We start from the raw sequence: 18,698 nt of genomic DNA on the forward strand, positions 1-18,698 counted from the left end.
TGGCTATTCAGGCAGTTAATAAAAAATTCCCAACGAAAAATTGGTGTTACCCAAATACAAAGTCGTTCGTCTAGTGCGGGAAAACCCCGCCATATAATAATGAAGTGTGTATTCGAAACACACGATGTTCTGATTCTGTTGTCCATAGGGAGGATGACAGAGGGAAATTTACTGTTAATACCAATGCAGTCAATTCAAATTACCCATAATGTTCTAAGCAGTTACTGGATTTTGTGGGATCACAAAAGAATTGATTAGCTTGACTCTGTAGTCTTTATGAACCAACTTGTGGTATGACTTCTGTCAAATAGTCAATTAAATAACCATTTGAGGTCGAATCCGCATGACTGTAATACACTTAGGTGAGATTTCATCAATTCAACAAAGAATGAGCTAAACTTAAATGCATTGAAAAATAAAGTGTGCAAAAGATAAAAGCTCTCCACCTTCGCAGGTTAATAAATTAATATCAAATATTTTTTACATATGTATGTGGAAAGTTAAAATCAGAAAAGGAATACTTCGGCATTTGGAAATTTCTCCTTGCACTTCTCACATATCAATAAGTGCTGTCCGATTTAAGTTTTCTTCGGTATTTAGGACACAATTCTCCATGAGCAAGAACCGGCTTCTAACCTATGAATTCCTATACACGTTTGTAATCTCCCCTCTTATATCAAACGAGCTAAGATGTATAACGAAATATGAAAAATACTATATGTCCTTGTCTTATGACATGTCAAATTTTGCTTTTATTAAAGTTGCAAACATGGTGTGATACGAATGAAACTAACATAAGACAATCACATTTCAAAATAGCACATGTTATTTTTTCGAATAGATCGGAGCTCTTCTTCTTCTGACAAAAACATAAATAAATCAGATGTTCTACCAAAATAACATTTTAGTGTGATAGCAAAAATTATGAATCGTATGTAAATTTACAATTTTCTTCTTCTGACAAAAACATAAATAAATCAGATGTTCTACCAAAATAACATTTTAGTGTGATAGCAAAAATTATGAATCGTATGTAAATGTACAATTTTGACAAATATAATGAAATACGAATGGTACAGAAAAGGTGACATGTCATAAGACAAGAATATATAGTGTGATAACAGTTTTGGTAAATTTTCTCATTGTATCCAATGAGCTTACGGCTTTAGCTTCCATTGCTTAAGTAATAAATTTAATTTTTAATTATGAGCTAAATTATAAATAAATTCGCTAAAGTGAAATATCGGTCAACCGAATATACCGCTTAACTAAAAATATGTGCATTCGCTTTTATTCCTCCTATCGCTTAGTTGGAAATACATTTCACAAATCCGAACTACTCTTACGGATAAGTGAAACATTACAATAGTGTTTCGCTTATGCGATTTTGACTGTATATTCATTTTATCATTCCGTTTTCAAATGGATTTTGTTTCTTTAAATATGAAACTTCTGCGCTAAAACCTAGATACAAAAAAGATATTTGCGTTTAGCCACATTAAGGTGAAGTTAAGTGAAACTGTGTCGGATCGATTTTACTCAGCAGATCTCAATCCATGTGTTCCTGGACCATATTTCAATATGGTTGTCAAACGAATTGCAACAAAATCGGAACATAAAACGAATGTATTGTTTTTTTTATGCCACAAGGATTTCGTTAAAGGTCGACAATATAGACTAAACTTGTCACTGACGTTGAAAGGTGGCTCCCATTGACAATCCCTACCAACCCACACTTTTTCCTTTCCGCGTTGCTTTTGTGGAATTTGTGTGTATAGTTGCATTTTTGCAAAGCGACTCTCTTCGGCCTTTACTTCTTCAAAATTGGCGGACATGACAGAATCGACTTAGAATGTCAAGATGAACAGCTAATATACCGCCATCCAATGTGAGTTGACTTCTATTTTTTTTAATTCTCCCCGTTTTGGGGAGACGTTTTTACATGGCATAGTATCTGATAAAAGTAACCAGCATTAGGAGGAAATAACCACCGCTTAAAATATTTTCTGATGTTCTCAGCAGGATTCTAACCCCGCGCTACGGTGGCCTCCAATGCTGTACAGTAAACTTTAAAATGTCAGTTTCTTTAAGGGTTGGTATTCTATTCTGCTTTTGGAATAGTCGCGCAAATTTTTAATTGTTTCGCATGCGAAATATGACAACAGTCAAATGTTTTTGTTTCCATACCAAAACACGTTTTGTAATGTGCACTTATTGTTTTCTCTATTTAATTAATTTTATTTTAAATAAATAAAGAAAAACGGAAAGATTAAGTGATGAAAGACGTCTCGAAACTTGGTGGCAGAGATTTTAGAAGGAACGCCGAAGATTGAGCCGCTTGGAACGCTATTCTGAGTTCGGATTATGGGGCAAATGTTCTGTCATGGCCAATTAAAATAAGAAAAGGACAAGTTTTGCATTTTCATTGTTTTTAAGTTGAGGTGAATGCTTTTAAGTAATCTCTATTGGCAAAAGAGTGATTAAGGTTGTAACCATTTTTGCATTTCCACATTTATGGCCAAGCAGTGTTTATTTCAAACAAAGATGATATTAATCAAAAACAACGTTATGGTGAGTGAGTTTCTTTCAACTATCAACAAAATAGAATCAAGAATTATTGCAGTGATGCTAATTAATAAACGACACCGCCATATGCGATTAGCGATCGATATGTCCGCATATTTGGATAGATTTATGAACCAACATAGGCATGTAGTTTTGACTGTGTGTCGATCTTGGGCAAAGTGTGCCATTCTTCATCCTCAAAACTTGTTAAATTGTGTAAATATCGTTTTCGACATGTCGTTTACGTGTTGTGGCGCGGTGCGGCGCATCCATTGACTCAACACCATAATTTACTTCCTCCTGCGTATTGGCATCGGAATGCTAAAACTTGATCTATGACGACTACAAAGCCTACAACGCAGCGCTGAGCGCGTGAATGCAATGATTACGTGACGATGACTTGATATGAAATGCTCACCTGAATGTTGTATTTCACAAACATTCAAGTCCACGTGCTAAAGAAATATATTCCCAAGAGGTGCATTGTCTTCAATAAACTCAGCGAAGTAATTTCAGAGAAGATATTGAGTATTCATCTTTTACACCGTGACATTACAGAATAAACGCTGGCACTATTGTCGTTTTCGTGAAGAAAATCAATACACCTTTTTTCGCGATTACTTTTCTTGCCGTGTTGTTGAAAATGTTGAAGTAAAAACACAGCTAAACATGCTAAAATTGATATTTTTGTGTTGGTTCCAAAATGCAATTGCGACTAACATGGGATTTCCGCTGTGAGTCACGAACATAGTACCAGACTCACAACTGAAACAACTTAGTATTCCTATGTGTTCCTTTCACTGCACTGTGCATGCAATGTGTATCCCCGATTCTAGTTCTAGTAGCTCTTTAAAGGAAAACTTAACCAATCTTGGGACAGGTGAAAGATGAGTAGCAATATGTGATATTTCCTCACCCGTGACACGCAAAGCCTACCGTGATCGTGAGTGCAGATACACTCGCATGCACAAATCTAGTGTTTGCATTTCCGTTGGGAATGCCTTTATGTCTGCTTGTTTGGAGTCGTGAGTCTTATGGCAAGCAGACATACGCCAGCTCCAACTAATAAAGTTGCTCAACAAATTTGTCAAAAATTCTAGCATCAGTTGTTACATCTCCAGCTTACTGTCTGTCCGTTGTCAGACGCCAGACAACCTGCCAGACAGAGTGCAGCAATCTGTAAATCATTGAGCCACTGGGCGCAAAAACCATGTCTGCCCGTTGGCTGACGTTTGCGACAACAACCAATAACCAAAGTAATCTGTAGGCGGGGGAATGGCGAGGGCTTCTCGAAAAAGGTAAGATAATTTTTACATTGATATTCTGTTTGTTGCACACCTCCGATGGGGAAACCGATTAGCACCAACTGGAAGTGGATGGATGGCTAAGATGTTTTGGAAGTGTTGAATGCTAAAAATCACACCAACAAAAATTGGAAAACACAACAAATGTTGCCATGTACGTTGCTTCTACTCTAAGATCAGTCATACATACTGCATATCTACATACATAACTATCTACAAACTCGTACGTATGTACACACTTACATACAACATCCATTTGTCTCTTGTATGATCACACTAAAATACGACCCCTTGTGTATGGTTGGTTGTACGTGTATGTGGTGTATTTATAATGCATTACGTAAAATACCAAACAAAATTACTTGACAGAATTTGCGAATGTACCAACAACAACAACACAACATGGAGCTACATTGAGTATGGTTGGTGTTAGTGCAGCAAAATTTAGTCATTCGGCGTCGTTCGTCGGTGCCAAGTTAATGCGATTGAGCTGATAATGTCATAATTACCGCAAGGTGACAACGTAATGCTCGGCCAAAGTATGAGAACTTTAACTGGTAAACAACGCACACACGCACAATATGTAGTACATTGGAGGTCTATTCAACTTCCCAACCCAAAGAGTGTATTTTATGTTTTTCGCTAGCCTATACGGACCAATCTATTGAGACGGTGCCCGAAAATCATTAGATTTCTCTTAAAACTTTGTCAGGACTCACATATGGATTAGGTATGTTTATAACTTTTTGGTCTGCTGTACAAGCTGGAGTTCAAATCCTAATGAACGAATCTAAAAAACTGTGCATTAACATATATCGAAAGGGTTGTTTTAAAGAAAAATCCACAAATTCTATCCTTTAAGAAAATTGTACTTCCTCCAAGTTTGTCATGAGAAAAAATATCATTAGAGCATTTTCGTTTGTAGAAAAATTGACCAGAGGATTTGTCATCCAAATGTAGTGTATGGAGAAAATTATATAACGGGAATAAAATACAAAACGTGGATGGAACCGCAGAAGTGGTTCCGGGTTCTATTAGCAAAATAGCAGCGACATCTCGCTGCATCATTATGGATTTCGCTTAAAATAATTGTGCATGTGTATCAATTCTTTACGAATTGGGCCACAAACAGCTCTGCTTCAATTAAGTTGCCTTTTTTGTGTACTTTTGTTGCCCTTAGGTTTATGTCCTGGCGGCGAATAGAGTTCATGAGATTCGCATTTTCTTCAACGCCACTCTTTTATAATGCGTTGTGGCAGTTTTTCGGGCTAAAAGTCGAACAACGAAAAAAGTTGTTCACAACTGTTTATGTGATAGTACACATTTTTTGTTGGTGGGGAAAGTTGAAAGTGAAACACAGAATTCATCCGATTATATATGTATATATATATATATATCCTTTATTTACAACTGGAGCATATTTCATATATTACAATAAAATATGAACAATAGTAAAATGTCCAGTGTGAGCAGGAGAGGAAATGGATGTTGAGAGGAAATGGATGTTGAATTTGCTTTGTCTTATGCATAAAACTATTATGAGTTTGTGTAACGCATATTCCCAAGAATTTGGTTTGGTTTTTACTTTGCCATTTTGAAAATAAAGCTAGTCACAATGCTATCACACATAACTTATTTTAAATGCCTTAGATGCAAAGAAGCCACATGGTGAAAGTCTGTTAAAGTTGAGTGTAGCAACTTTAACAGACTTCCAAATCAGAAATGCATTTAAAAATATTCAACGATTATCTTGAAAGCTAGGATTAGGTTAGATTATCGGGTCCGTGCTAATTTTGCTCTTCCGGCTCGAATAAATAGCTGTGCTTTGTCAACGAGACAAAGCGTGTTAAGTTTGGCCGGGCCAAATTGTATATACCTTCCGCCATGGATCGTATTTGACAAGTTACGTGAATGCCCTTTTCAAATAAGGAGCTAGGTATATCAAATTAAAAACCGATGTGGAGCGCACTTGCCATGACTATAGGAAGCTATAATAAAACACCAGATTTAAAATTTCGGCCAAATCGGATAAAGATTGCGGTTCATATGCCAGCTCTATCAGGTTGTGGACCGATTTTGAACCGTACCAAGTGCCGTAGCTCTGATTGTCTTCTAAAAGTTTCAAATTATTTCCTTCTATCTTCTTTACCCGATATTCAGGACATAAGCAACAAAACTTTGCTATAGCGCTTGAATTACTAAAATGGAACACTTTTCAAAGAAAATAAATTGTCGTGCCAATCTAGGTAATATATTATTTTTTTGTTGGGCAAGTGACCCCTTTGACCTTTTGAGGGTAAAATAATAATTTAAAAAGGGATTGCCACCGCCAGTGCTGCCAGGTATTTTTAGTGAAAAATCGTCAAAATTGAGAAAAATAATAAATTTTTTTCTGAAAAAAAGTTAAAATCGTCGTGCATAAAAATCTATTTTTCTATTCTAAATTTTCGGTGGGTAGAGGACCTCTGGAAGCTGAAAAATTAAGGTATGCTCTATTTTGTTTACTATTACTTTCAATAAAACCAGAAAAAGCAGAGATTTAATTTCAATTAAATTTTCTTCAAACACAGACATCAATGACTTCTTCCCGAGGGACAATATTTTAATAACATTTTCTCCAAAGAAAAAAATTTGCCTAAATTGCCCTTAAACACAAAATTCTATAACAATGAGGTCCCTTGTCATTGAGCTAAAATCTAAATCAGACAGCAGTTATTAACTGCCCCCTGTTCCATAATAGAATGCTCGTGGGAATATCGCAGTCTACCTTTAATAATTATGTGACCTTGAGAGGAAAAAAAATCCGGACTACTTGTCTTAAGCACTTTTTGTTCCGACAATTCAGAATGATGTCTGAACTGCGTGTCGGATGTTTTTTTTTACCACTAAGAATTTGTCTTTGGACATTTCATAAAGAAGTCTCTGTGATGCCTGAACTCTGTTTCCAATTATACCCACCACCATAGGATGGGGGTATACTAATCTTGTCATTCCGTTTATACCACCTCGAAATATTCGTCTAAGACCCCATAAAGTCTATATATTATTGATCGTCTCGACGTTTTGAGTCGATCTAGCCATGTCCGTCCGTCTGTCGAAATCACAATAGCGTTCGAACGCGTAAAGCTATCCGCTTGAAATTTTGCACAAATGGGCCATATCGGTTCAGATTTAAATATAGCTCCCATATAAACCGATCTCCGATTAAACTCCGAATCGGTTTATAACCTGACGTAGCTCCCATATAAATCGATCTCCCAATTTGACTTCTTGAGCCCTTACTAGCCGCAATTTTTGTCCGATTTGGTTGAAATTGAGGATCTTGTGTTTTATTACGACTTTCAACAACTGTGTTAAGTACGGTCCAAATCAGCCTTTAAGCTGATACAACTCCCATTTAAACCGGTCTCTTGATCATCCCTATTCGGTTCGTAGAAGCTTTAATTTTTGCTTGTTTGACTGAAGTTTGGTATGTAGAATAAAATTATGCCCTTCAACAAATACATTTTTTGCTAAATTCATGGTGGTGGGTTCCCAAGATTCGGTCCGGCCGAACTTGGCACGTTTTTGCTTCTTTTCCCTTCTTTATTTTGTGTTTGCTTTCATCACGCATTTTTTCTAACCGCGAAAAAATTTTGTTCCGATATTTCTGATGGATTTCCGAACGATGTTTTTTTTTGTTTGACGATGCGAACTGTTCAGAACAAATTCTGAACGATAGATATGTGAACCGCATTTGGAAGTATTTTTGGAATGTAGCATATGTGGTAGCTTGTATTTTATCGTGAGAGTTCTAAATATACAAAAATATGACCTGGGGAGCAAATATCTAACCACGTGTTCAAAATAAAATTGTACAACATGAGATCGTAGAATTAAACTTTTGCAAATTTGCCCATGAACATTTCATTAAGGAATAGGGCAAAATTCTCACATGTCACATATCTGTAGAACAGACTTCAGAAGAACAGACTCCGAATTCTAAAAGGCATTATTTTGAAATTCTGTAAAAATTCTGGACTTCAGCTCATATTTGCCATAGTAAATGCATTGAATTCTATCAGAATTCGGTGCGAAGCTTCCGCTTAAACACTCCAATTGCAACCACTCCACATATTTTTTGTTACGAATTCGAATAGACTTCGGGTCCGCATCCGGATGAATTTGCCCACCAACGTACAGACTTCCGACCTCACTCTGAACGCAGTGTTGCCAAATCGAAAAATCTTGAAAATAATTCTGGAACTCTTGAACGTATATAGATTTGTACATGACACTTAACATAGTTAGTGTTGAGGTGTTTTCCAATAAGTGTGCAAAATGTGGAGCCATAGTGGGTCCAGAGGCTGATCCATGGTCCGTGCTGAAAGTCTGGAATATCTCAAACAGTTTATGAGATATTGGACATAAAACTGTTTTTTTTTTAATTTTAGTCCAACTATCGTCAGTATTTTTGAAATTAAGAGACAATTTTTACGCCGTTTGAAAGGTTACAAAATTCTAGGAGTATTAAATATAATTGGTGGTTAAATAAAATTTCCGGAAAAAAATCCAAATTTCGCAAAAAATGTTAAATCATTATTTCTTTCATAAGTTTTTTCTTCCAGTGGTTTCAGCAGTTGGGACGTTAGGACCGCCACAAAATTGAAAATTTTTTGAAAAAAAAAGTTTTCCTTATATTTCTCGAATCGTAAAGCAGTGTTCCCCTAGTTCTTAACACTTTCAAATAGTCCGACACGTTTACAAACCAACCACTGGAGGCCACCATAGCGCAGAGGTTAGCTTGACACTGAACGTTTGGATTCGAATCCTGGCGAGACCATAAAAAAATTTTAGCGGTGGTTTTCCCCTCCTAACAACTTCTCCCCAAAGTGATGTCGCACTGCGGCACGCCGTTCGGACTCGGCTATTAAAAGGAGGCTACTTATCATTGAGCTTAAACTTGAATCGGACTGCACTGATTGATATGTTGCTTTATTATTAAAAAAGTCAAAAATGATCGGCCAATAAATGACTATTTGGCAAGCAATTCCAAATTTAACACGCTAGCGGCCTCTGGATCCACTAGGTCCCCAATTTTTGCATACTTACATAGATTGAGTACATATAGATAGAAGTTAAATTCGTACATAGACAGGTTGGTGGCGCTTGTGAATATATATAAAGGAGAATTGTCTAACAATATTCCGCAAGCAGAATTCTGCTCTCAATGGCATGCAGTTTGCGTCGTTTGCATTTTCTAAATATGCATTATTTCCTTTCCCGTAATGCACGTATATTGGGTTTCGGCAATCTTAGCTTCCAATATGTGTTACTTTCTTTCTTTTGGTTCTTTTCTGTTTGCTCTAAACTTGATTTTTTAATTTTTTCGCCAGAGCTGCTTGCGTTGAAGAAAAATAAAATAATTATCGAGACCTATAAGGTGACACTTGCTGTCAAATTTTGAGAGCACAACAATTTCTCTGTTATTTCTATCCTCTTTGCATATTTAGAAAATGCAAACGACGCAAACGGCATGCCATTGAGAGCAGAATTCTGCTTGGGGCATGTTCTTAGATAATTTTCATTTATCTATGTTTACAAGAGCCACCAAAGTTCAAATTCTTTATCTATATAAAATATATCTATGATTAGTGTAAAAGAACTCAACATAAACAATGTTATTCCAGATTTATTTCCAAGATTTTTCGATTTGCAACAAATGCTAATATATTTGATGGTTTTATTCAATTCAATTTACAATATTTCGTTTGACTCCGTCCAACCGATTATGAGGATTTAAATGATGAGGTACACTAAAGAGTGCTGGTCAACAGTTGACAGCAGAGAGTGAAGCGAAGAAGACACAACAGACGTTTAACAGAAAATCTTTTGAAACATTTTCTGAAAATGCTCCTTTTTTACTGAGACTGAAGTTCTTACCATAGATTTTATGGGTTCTAATGAATTTAAAATGACGGTTCTTGGTGTCGCACTGCGGCACGCCGTTCGGACTCGGCTATAAAAACGAGGCCCCTCATCACTGAGCTTAAACTTGAATCGGACCGCACTCGTTGATGCGTGGGAATTTGCCCCTGTTCCTCAGTGGTATGCTCATGGGCGAAATTTGCAATTTTTTTCTTGTTTCTCAGGGTGCTTGTGGATGAACTGAATGCAGCCTTGAATGGTTTTCTATTGTTTTCGCAAAAGATTGGTGGAATCGTTCAGCTCTGTGACGAAAAATATTTATCCCCATTTAATAAGAGTTGGACAACACAAGATTCTTCGTCTTGGGGGGTTTTGCTGCGTTGAAATGGCTTAAGATATATATCATCATCATCATCATCATCATCATCATGAATAGACTTACTAACGAGCAACGCTTGCAAATCATTGAATTTTATTACCAAAATCAGTGTTCGGTTCGAAATGTGTTCAAATTTTGACAAATTTTGTTCAGCGATGAGGCTCATTTCTGGTTGAATGGCTACGTAAATAAGCAAAATTGCCGCATTTGGAGTGAAGAGCAACCAGAAGCCGTTCAAGAACTGCCCATGCATCCCGAAAAATGCACTGTTTGGTGTGGTTTGTACGCTGGTGGAATCATTGGACCGTATTTTTTCAAAGATGCTGTTGGACGCAACGTTACGGTGAATGAACACATTTCGAACCGAACACTGATTTTGGTAATAAAATTCAATGATTTGCAAGCGTTGCTCGTTAGTAAGTCTATTCATGATGAAATGTCAAAGCATACTGAGCATCTTTCTCTCTGACACCATGTCTGAAATCCCACGTGATCTGTCAAATACTAATGCATGAAAATCCTAACCTCAAAAAAATCACCCTTTATATATATTTTTAATATTCAACGGTATAACTTTCACTTGGTTTTGGTAGCGGCCCAGCGGTTGCGTCTCAGTCATTGTCAATTAATTGCGGATCACTTCTTGGTGCAATGATTTCGATGATTGCAAATAAGTGGCTCCGAATTGATGAGATTATGAGCTATAAAGTAATTAATTTGTGCATGGGGAATCTTCTTGGAAACCTGTCAGGTTTTTTTTGTTTCTTAATTTTGCGAAATAAATTAAACAAACAAATAGGTATTTGGTAGGTAGCTCAATGTATATGAGTTTCAGAATGCTTGTGGTATTTTTTGTTTTTATGATAATACAATTCTATAAAGTGAAATGTATTTTGATTGCGTGCGTGTGTGTGTGCGTTTGGTTTTAGGGGAGATGTCTGGGTAGTGAATCATCACCATCAGATATGGTCGCTACCCTTCGCCAGTATAAAATTAAATTGTTTTATCAACCACATTGACAAGAAATTGATGAGAAGCCGACGTCTAAGCTTTAGAATGAATGTCCGGTTGAGGAGTTCTGAAGAAAAGAGCGGCTAAACCCATACAAATCCATATGGGTCGTCCAAGTCACAAAAGTATGCCATTCAGAGCCAACAAGAAAATGCCATGAGCATTAATATTTATGAGAGTTGATTAGAAAAAGAAGAATAAAAAACAAAATTTCTTAAGTCTCGATCTTCGATCTCTCCATGTTCACATTTTGGAGGTTCGCCGGGCAACAAAAACCCTAATGTTTTTGTTTTGCTTTAAGGCATTGTTTTTCGGAAAGAAAACATACGACACCTGATGACAAAATAGTCTGCTTAGACGAATGTGATTTATCTCACACCTATCTCATAGGAAAATACGCATACACTGGTGGCCAAGACATTAGCAACCAACAAAAAATTTATGTAGAAAAAATTTTAAAAAAATTATAAGGAATTGTAAAATGCATAGTTTTTTTTCTCAAGTAAAAAGGAACTTCGCAATGCTTAGATTTCTATTCTTGGGTATAAAAGAACTTCGTAATGATACAAAATAGATGAATAATTGGCTTTTTCATTTCAAAAAAATAATGCCTCCATTTATTTTTTAAGCATTACGAAGTTCTTTTTACGTGAGAAAAAATAAATATTACAGTTCCTTATCATTTGTTTGTTTGTTTTTGAAATGTCTGTGGCGGTTGCTAATGTTTTGGCCACCAGTGTACATGTGTTTGTATGTGAGAGACAACTGAAGTGTAACAGTGGTATTACACGATACGTTTTCTTATATGTTTTTTTTTCAAATGTGCCAAGGGCGAAAGTTGTAAACATCGTATGATAGATACGAAAAATTTGAGGAAAGTCTTGTGGCTACTGAAGGTGGCAGTTCAATGTAAAGCACATGCCGAGTAATAGTACCTTAAACAAAATGAAGTAACAAAAAGCGAACTAAGTTCGACCGGGCCGAATCTTATATACCCTCTACCATCGCATTATTCAATTTCAAATTACGGTCTTGCGAAGCAGGGCATTGAAACAGAACAGGACGTCTCTGTGTTAGATACACTAAACACATACATTGACAATTTTTATTCATAATTTTTAAGATTCGAGCCAAAGGTAAACAAGTTTAATTTAAAGACTATCAATTGTGCAACATTTTAACCCATTAGTCCATAAAGCTCCCTAGCAGAGTTTTAAAATTTTTTTTAATTAAATGGTGACCAATAAGCTATTTAAAGAAATTTTAAATAAAAGCGGAAAATAGAGTTTTTTAGAGAGCGGACGATATGCCGGGAGTGCGTCTAATAAAGGCCAATCTGCTTGATTTTCATCATAATTTAAACGAGCATATTGTTCCACCATCAGCTGCTAAATTCAAAATATTGGTCCCTTCAACGTACCCCTTATATAAGTTAATTTTCCTTGCATATGTTTACCTTTCACACTTCCTTTTCATACGGTTTTTAAATAAATTGTGTTTTTGTTAGTAAACAAGAACTTTAAAGTTGAAACTTGATCAAAATTATAGAACAAGTGTGAATTGTTTCAAGAAATACGTCCAAAAAACAGACAATACTCACTAATTGGTTAGACAAACATTTCCTTGGGTGAAAGATATTTTCCTGGATATTAAGGACTTTTTATTTTAAATGATAGTTTAATAGATCCTTAACTTTGCGTCTTGGTATTAAAGACAAAAATCTAATATAGAGGATAAGACCACAGTGTACTGCGGTTGAAGATGAGAAATAGCCTTGAAACAGGAGCGTCTTTAAATGTTTGCGGCCTTAAGCCTATTACTGACTTCATTCGCAGCGAAAATGCCTATTAAATTCTTGCGAAATCCGACGGAATCTATTCTTTGCCAGAACACAAACAAAAGACAACATCATTAAAACAGAGTTGATTGGCCCATTTCGTGAGCATTTAACTACATTGCCAATTAATTGTATTTGCGCAGAGACATGTCGCTACTATTTTGCTTATAGACCTCAGTACCACTTCTACGGAATGTGTTCGCATTTTCTTCGCCATCATTTTATTATAACGTGTTTTGACAGTTGTTCGGCCGAAAAGTCGAAGTCAGTTCTAGACTGTATTCACAAAAGTTAATAAAGCCTCAAAATAGGTATATTTGACAGTTCTATAAAGGAAATATGTCAAGTAAATCTATTTCAAATCTGCGTTAAGTTCTGTGAAGAAGACCGTAAGTTTCTTTTAAGCTCAAGATTCGAAGTTTAAAAACAGATTCATAGAAAGCAGCTAGTTTTGCCACTAAAGCCTAAATCAGCTCGTTTTTAAGAAAACAACCCATAGTTAATATATTTTTTCGTGATGTATCGGCGGCAGCAGGATTGATTTTAATTTCAATTGTAATTTTGTAGACTCCTTTAAGGTGTCTTATCAGACTAATTGTACTGTTGTCTATGCACTGTATTATTTTGGCACACCCTGTGAAGTTGCACTACTTTTATCTCTTTTTAAGAAAAACATCTCCACACTTCTGTATTTTCCATTTTAAGTAAAAAATAATTTTCTTCTTACGACGTACGACGAGTTGTCGATAAACTCAATAAAAAATACTAGCAAATAATAATGAAACATTTTTAGGGAAAAACAAAAAAATGACATTCGGAAAAATCACAAATTTTAGGCCAAAATTTTTTTCTGTGTAAGGATTAGAGCTATATATATTAGAGGGCGGGCAATGCCAATGTGATAGTATGTTATAGAAAATTCAATTCCTCAAAAGCAATATGGTTTGCGTGTCGGAAGCACTCTAATGTTCAAGCGAAGCTAATGAAAACAATCGATTTTTTGTGGCTTGGATTAGTGATTTAATTTAACGAAAAAGAAAGTAGAGACTGTAAAACAGAAAATTTATGGCATTCTGCCAGAATCATACACATACTTACAAACAAGTTCGAAAAATCTTGATGGCTTTTGCTGATGATCATTCTGGGTAACGATAACGTTTGTCCTATTCAATTGAAAGTCATACCAATGAAATTACAAAATCATCACCAAACAAGACACGTTCGCGCAGTTCGGGCAAGAAATGTGCATACTATGGTTATATAAGTTCGAACTCGATTTTTCTTTCAATTTCAATGGCCTTAAAGCTAATAAATTCAAAATTAAGTGCGATGGGATAATAATTGAGAATTGTACTTTATTGACAAATCGCATGGACAGATAGAAAGAAAGTCAGACAGGGGAACAGGTTTTATGGATGACGCAAACAAAAAAAAAATCACATAGCCACATTGCCTTTCTTGTCTAAGGCCCTTGAGCGATTTAGTTTTGATCAAATTGGCGGTTTCTTAGACCAAAAGAAATTGCTATCTGACAGACAATCTGGCTATCGAAAGGAGAGGAGCTGCAGCACTGCCTTGATAGACGGAATTGAAAATATCCGCCAAAATATGGATGGCAAAAGGGTGTCCTATCTATTTTTTCTAGATCAAAGTAAGGCGTGTGACACGATTAATCATCACATTTTGATGCCCAACGTTTCATTCGAGACTGAAAAGTCAACAATTGGAATCCGAGGCCATGGCGGTCCTGCTATAGTCGAACGAATTAATTTTAAGGTACCTTGCGATTTAGGCAGATTCGGATATTTCTTTTTTTGTAGAGTCGAAGTGGTATCGTTTAGCTGCCACCCGAAACCTGCCAAAGACAATGATTGACGGATGTCGAAACATGTGATTTAGGAATATTATGATCGACTCCTATGCTGCGTTTGTTGCTGTTGTTGCTATTTATACCAACTCTTATCAATGGAGAATATCATTTAGCTTGGAGGATGAGGGAACGATGGCAACAGGGAAACCAGTTTGGCGATCATCTGACGTCTCTTCATAGGTAGATAGGTATGTACTATGTGTAATCTTCATTAAACAAATAGAAGACTAATTCCATCGAAGCAAAGAAAAAACCCACAATAATTGCCAATAGCATTGTTTTTTGTTCTAATCTACGGGTTTATATCTGCTGCGGCTATTATTAGAACTGACTGGCTACCGAAAGTATTCAAAGTGGTCTGACTATTGTGGATGAGCGTCCATGAGTGTGCGCACCTTTATTCTGTGCTGAGTTTCAAGAGGACTCGGCACGAAGCGGTTCCACTCGAAGTGGACACTTATCTTAATGTAAACATTTGCTTGTGTTAAACCCTGGTCCGCAAAAACGCCACAGCTTCCCAACATGGAGCAAAAGAACAATTGTCCAATCCATTTGGTTTGTTAACGTGTTGGGAAAGGTCTTGTGCCAAACACTGTTCCACTTAGTCTACTACATATGTATTATTTTCCAAGCAATGGCTGACAATATTTGTATGATGAGGAACGAGAAAACATAAGAGAATATTGGAAATTTCAATCGATAAAAATACATCTTAAGTCATATGAACAAATGCATTAGGAAATATATACTACTAAAATACCTGAAAGGAGCCGTTGGAAGCAGCTAAGTGTCTCGTTCGAAGGAGTGTGTCATAAGCCAGCCAATGCTAATCATGTACCACTAGCTGGTTTTTTTTCTCAACGTTAACTATATTATCTAAGCTGAGCTTACAAGTTGTTTATTTGAAAAAAAAAAAAACACTTTAATGCGATTCTTGCTTAGACACATCTCAAGTAGGATGCGACAATCATTTTCCACCATTGGTACCATGTGTCTCAAGTACTATGTGTCTGTCAAAACTTGACGGAGAAAATAATTTAATTGCTAGGATTTCTAACTAACTCTTCTGTTGAATTAGTTTGTGGCATGCGTGCTACCATCAGGGCTACCAGACGGGATGATTTTACGTCATTTGGACAATTTTTTTGCACGAGCCTCAATAGGGCTGTGACGCTTGACGATTTCTGCTTTGGTTGAAAAATAATCAAAAATAGAAAGTAGAGAATTTTAAACTTATTTATATTTTATTTGAACTGTGTCTAAAATGAAAATGCAATTAATCCTAGTGTTATATGAATGTAAGATTGAGTTAGTGCTTCATAATATTTCATGTTATATATAAACTTATTTATATTTTATTTGAACTGTGTCTAAAATGAAAATGCAATTAATCCTAGTGTTATATGAATGTAAGATTGAGTTAGTGCTTCATAATATTTCATGTTATTATGCTTAAAAAAATGTATAACAACAATTCCGATAGCTGACCAGATTACTATGCTTTAGAGAAAATGTCTGCAATTTTTGTTTATTGCAATTTTACTAAAATTATGTTATAGAGAAAATTTGTTTAAAATTTTGTCCTTAGGGGAAAACTTCTATGAAATTTTGCATTTAAAGAATATTTCTTTGGAATTTTGTCTTAAGAGAAATTTCCTTCGAAACTTGCAATTCCAAATTTAAGGTAAATTTGAAAGTACTTTATGATGGTACTTTGGCTTATCCACCAGGTTATTTAGTAGTGGAATGAAACTGTAGTATTTGCAATACCAGCTTCGGATGGGCCGCCGTTAAAAATTTCTTTCATTATTTCCTCATTCACTATTGTAGTCGTCTGGACTCTAGAGCAAGGTTGTGTAGAGTGTTCTCAAGTTGTCTAGAGTGGTTGTGATTCCCCCGACAAGTTAAAATAAATTATGTACAAAAGCAGAGACAACGTGGGAAAGAACTAGTTTTCCTAGAGGAAATACTGTTTGATGATCAGATCGGATTCAGATCAGATTCGCAGCCTAAAAAAAGTTTTCGGTGGACTTAGGTGTACCGAAATATGACACATCACCTGGTAACTGCTTAGCAGATATTCATTTAAAATTCTTTTTGGCTTCAACACACTGTGCTTTGTTAAAAGAACTTGAAATAAATGCTTTAAAAGAAATTGCCTGGGATTTTGCTAAGACCAAAACAACTACTGGTTGTTTGTTTTCAAAACACTTTGTTTTGGAAATTCTCTTAATATGCATTATCACATCGGCTAGTGCAAATGCATCTTTAGCTTTTTGTGTTCTGGCGCTAATACTAAAACTGGTCGTCCGCTTTGAATTTCTTCGATTGTTATAAGACGAATAAAGTAAGAAATGGAATTTAAACAAAAACAAGCCACGATGATGTTACCTGTCCATTTACACGCAAAAAAAAATAATCCTAGCCACAAACGAAATGTTCGATTTTATGAAAAACGTTGGGATTTTGTCTACGATAACTTTGAAAGAATTTAAAAAAAAATTGTTCTTGTCTCCAGACTGGCACACCATTTTGAGCAATTTTTCTTGTTTGTGGTATTGTAAATAGCACAATTTTTTATCTACCTAAAGGGTGGTACTTTATTCGCTTTTAGCGAAATGATATCATGATTACTTTTTTTAGATAATAGATTTTGAAGCAAAAAAAACATTCCCTCATTACTTATGAAAAAAATTTCATAAAAGTTTTATGTTATATTTGAGATTTTTGTGGTATATGGAAAAGTAACCTTGAAAAACACCTGTGAAAAACGAATAGAGAACCAGCCCTAAAGAGAGATTTGAAAAATATTAACTTTCCGAGCTTACATTCTCATACGACCGTGTTCCTACCAACACTTACTCAATGAAAAAAGGGTATTTTGAGTTTACGCCTCTTCTCGCTCACGCGCTCACTCGAAATAAACAAAGAAAATAATCATCTTTTCGCGGAACAAACCATATTTTGCTGCAAACAAAACAACGAAGTTCCTAAAGATTTCACTATAAACGAAGTGACTCCGACACCAAAAGTTAGCAAATACACTATGTATGAATAAAAGTTGTTGGCTTTTAACAACTTTCCACTTCACAGAACATCTCAAGTATTATTTTCAAATGTTGATGAGAGTTTGCAGTATCCAACGCATAGAGTTTCAGTTGCCCGAATCTGTCCGACGTTATGTAGTTTTCTGAAAGCTAATCCTAACTTTAGTTCAAATATATGAAATTTGTGAAAACTGTTCATATTGCTGTAGTATGCTTCCAAGTATTTCGTGTTGTATGTTGCTGACCCATAAGGGATCTTTCTGAGGAAGCAGTAGATACAAAAAAATTTAACTTAAAAAAATATAGATTAAATTATAGGAAAAACAAATTTGTAAGTAGCCTATTATTAAGCTCTGATACTTTTGTAACAGGTCAAAGAAAGTAACCACATAAGAAAAATCATTGCGCTCGCAATCAGTTCGCGAGTTGTTGGAATAAATATAAGTTTTGAAGCATTTTTCAAAACAATGAATGCCATATACATATGTATATTTAACTATGTCATATTTATATTTTTCCTACTTTAAATCAATTTCATTAAATTGCAAAATGTAAATGTTATACAGCTCCTATAACAATAGTACTTCCCCAATAAAACAGATTTGTTCGTGTCAAAGAAAATCCAAATATCTTATTTCTTAGCGTGTAGTTTCATTTTGCAAATGAAGAAACAAAGCACAATATAGCATTTATTAGCGAAACATGCTTCAATGTATGAATGACGCTGACGGAGGTGCCCTTACTCACAACGATTGACAACTGACCATCGATAATAGGA

At 35.5% G+C, this 18,698-nt stretch overlaps 1 protein-coding gene across 1 annotated transcript in view; it reads right to left on the minus strand.

Annotated features, from left to right (window-relative positions):
* Positions 1-18,698, minus strand: part of LOC106086161 (inactive serine protease scarface) — a 69,333-nt gene that overhangs the window by 42,182 nt on the left and 8,453 nt on the right. The gene's annotated exons all lie outside the window — the stretch shown is intronic.

This window comes from Stomoxys calcitrans, chromosome 5 (assembly GCF_963082655.1).
Source record: "Stomoxys calcitrans chromosome 5, idStoCalc2.1, whole genome shotgun sequence".
Lineage (NCBI taxonomy): Eukaryota > Metazoa > Arthropoda > Insecta > Diptera > Muscidae > Stomoxys > Stomoxys calcitrans.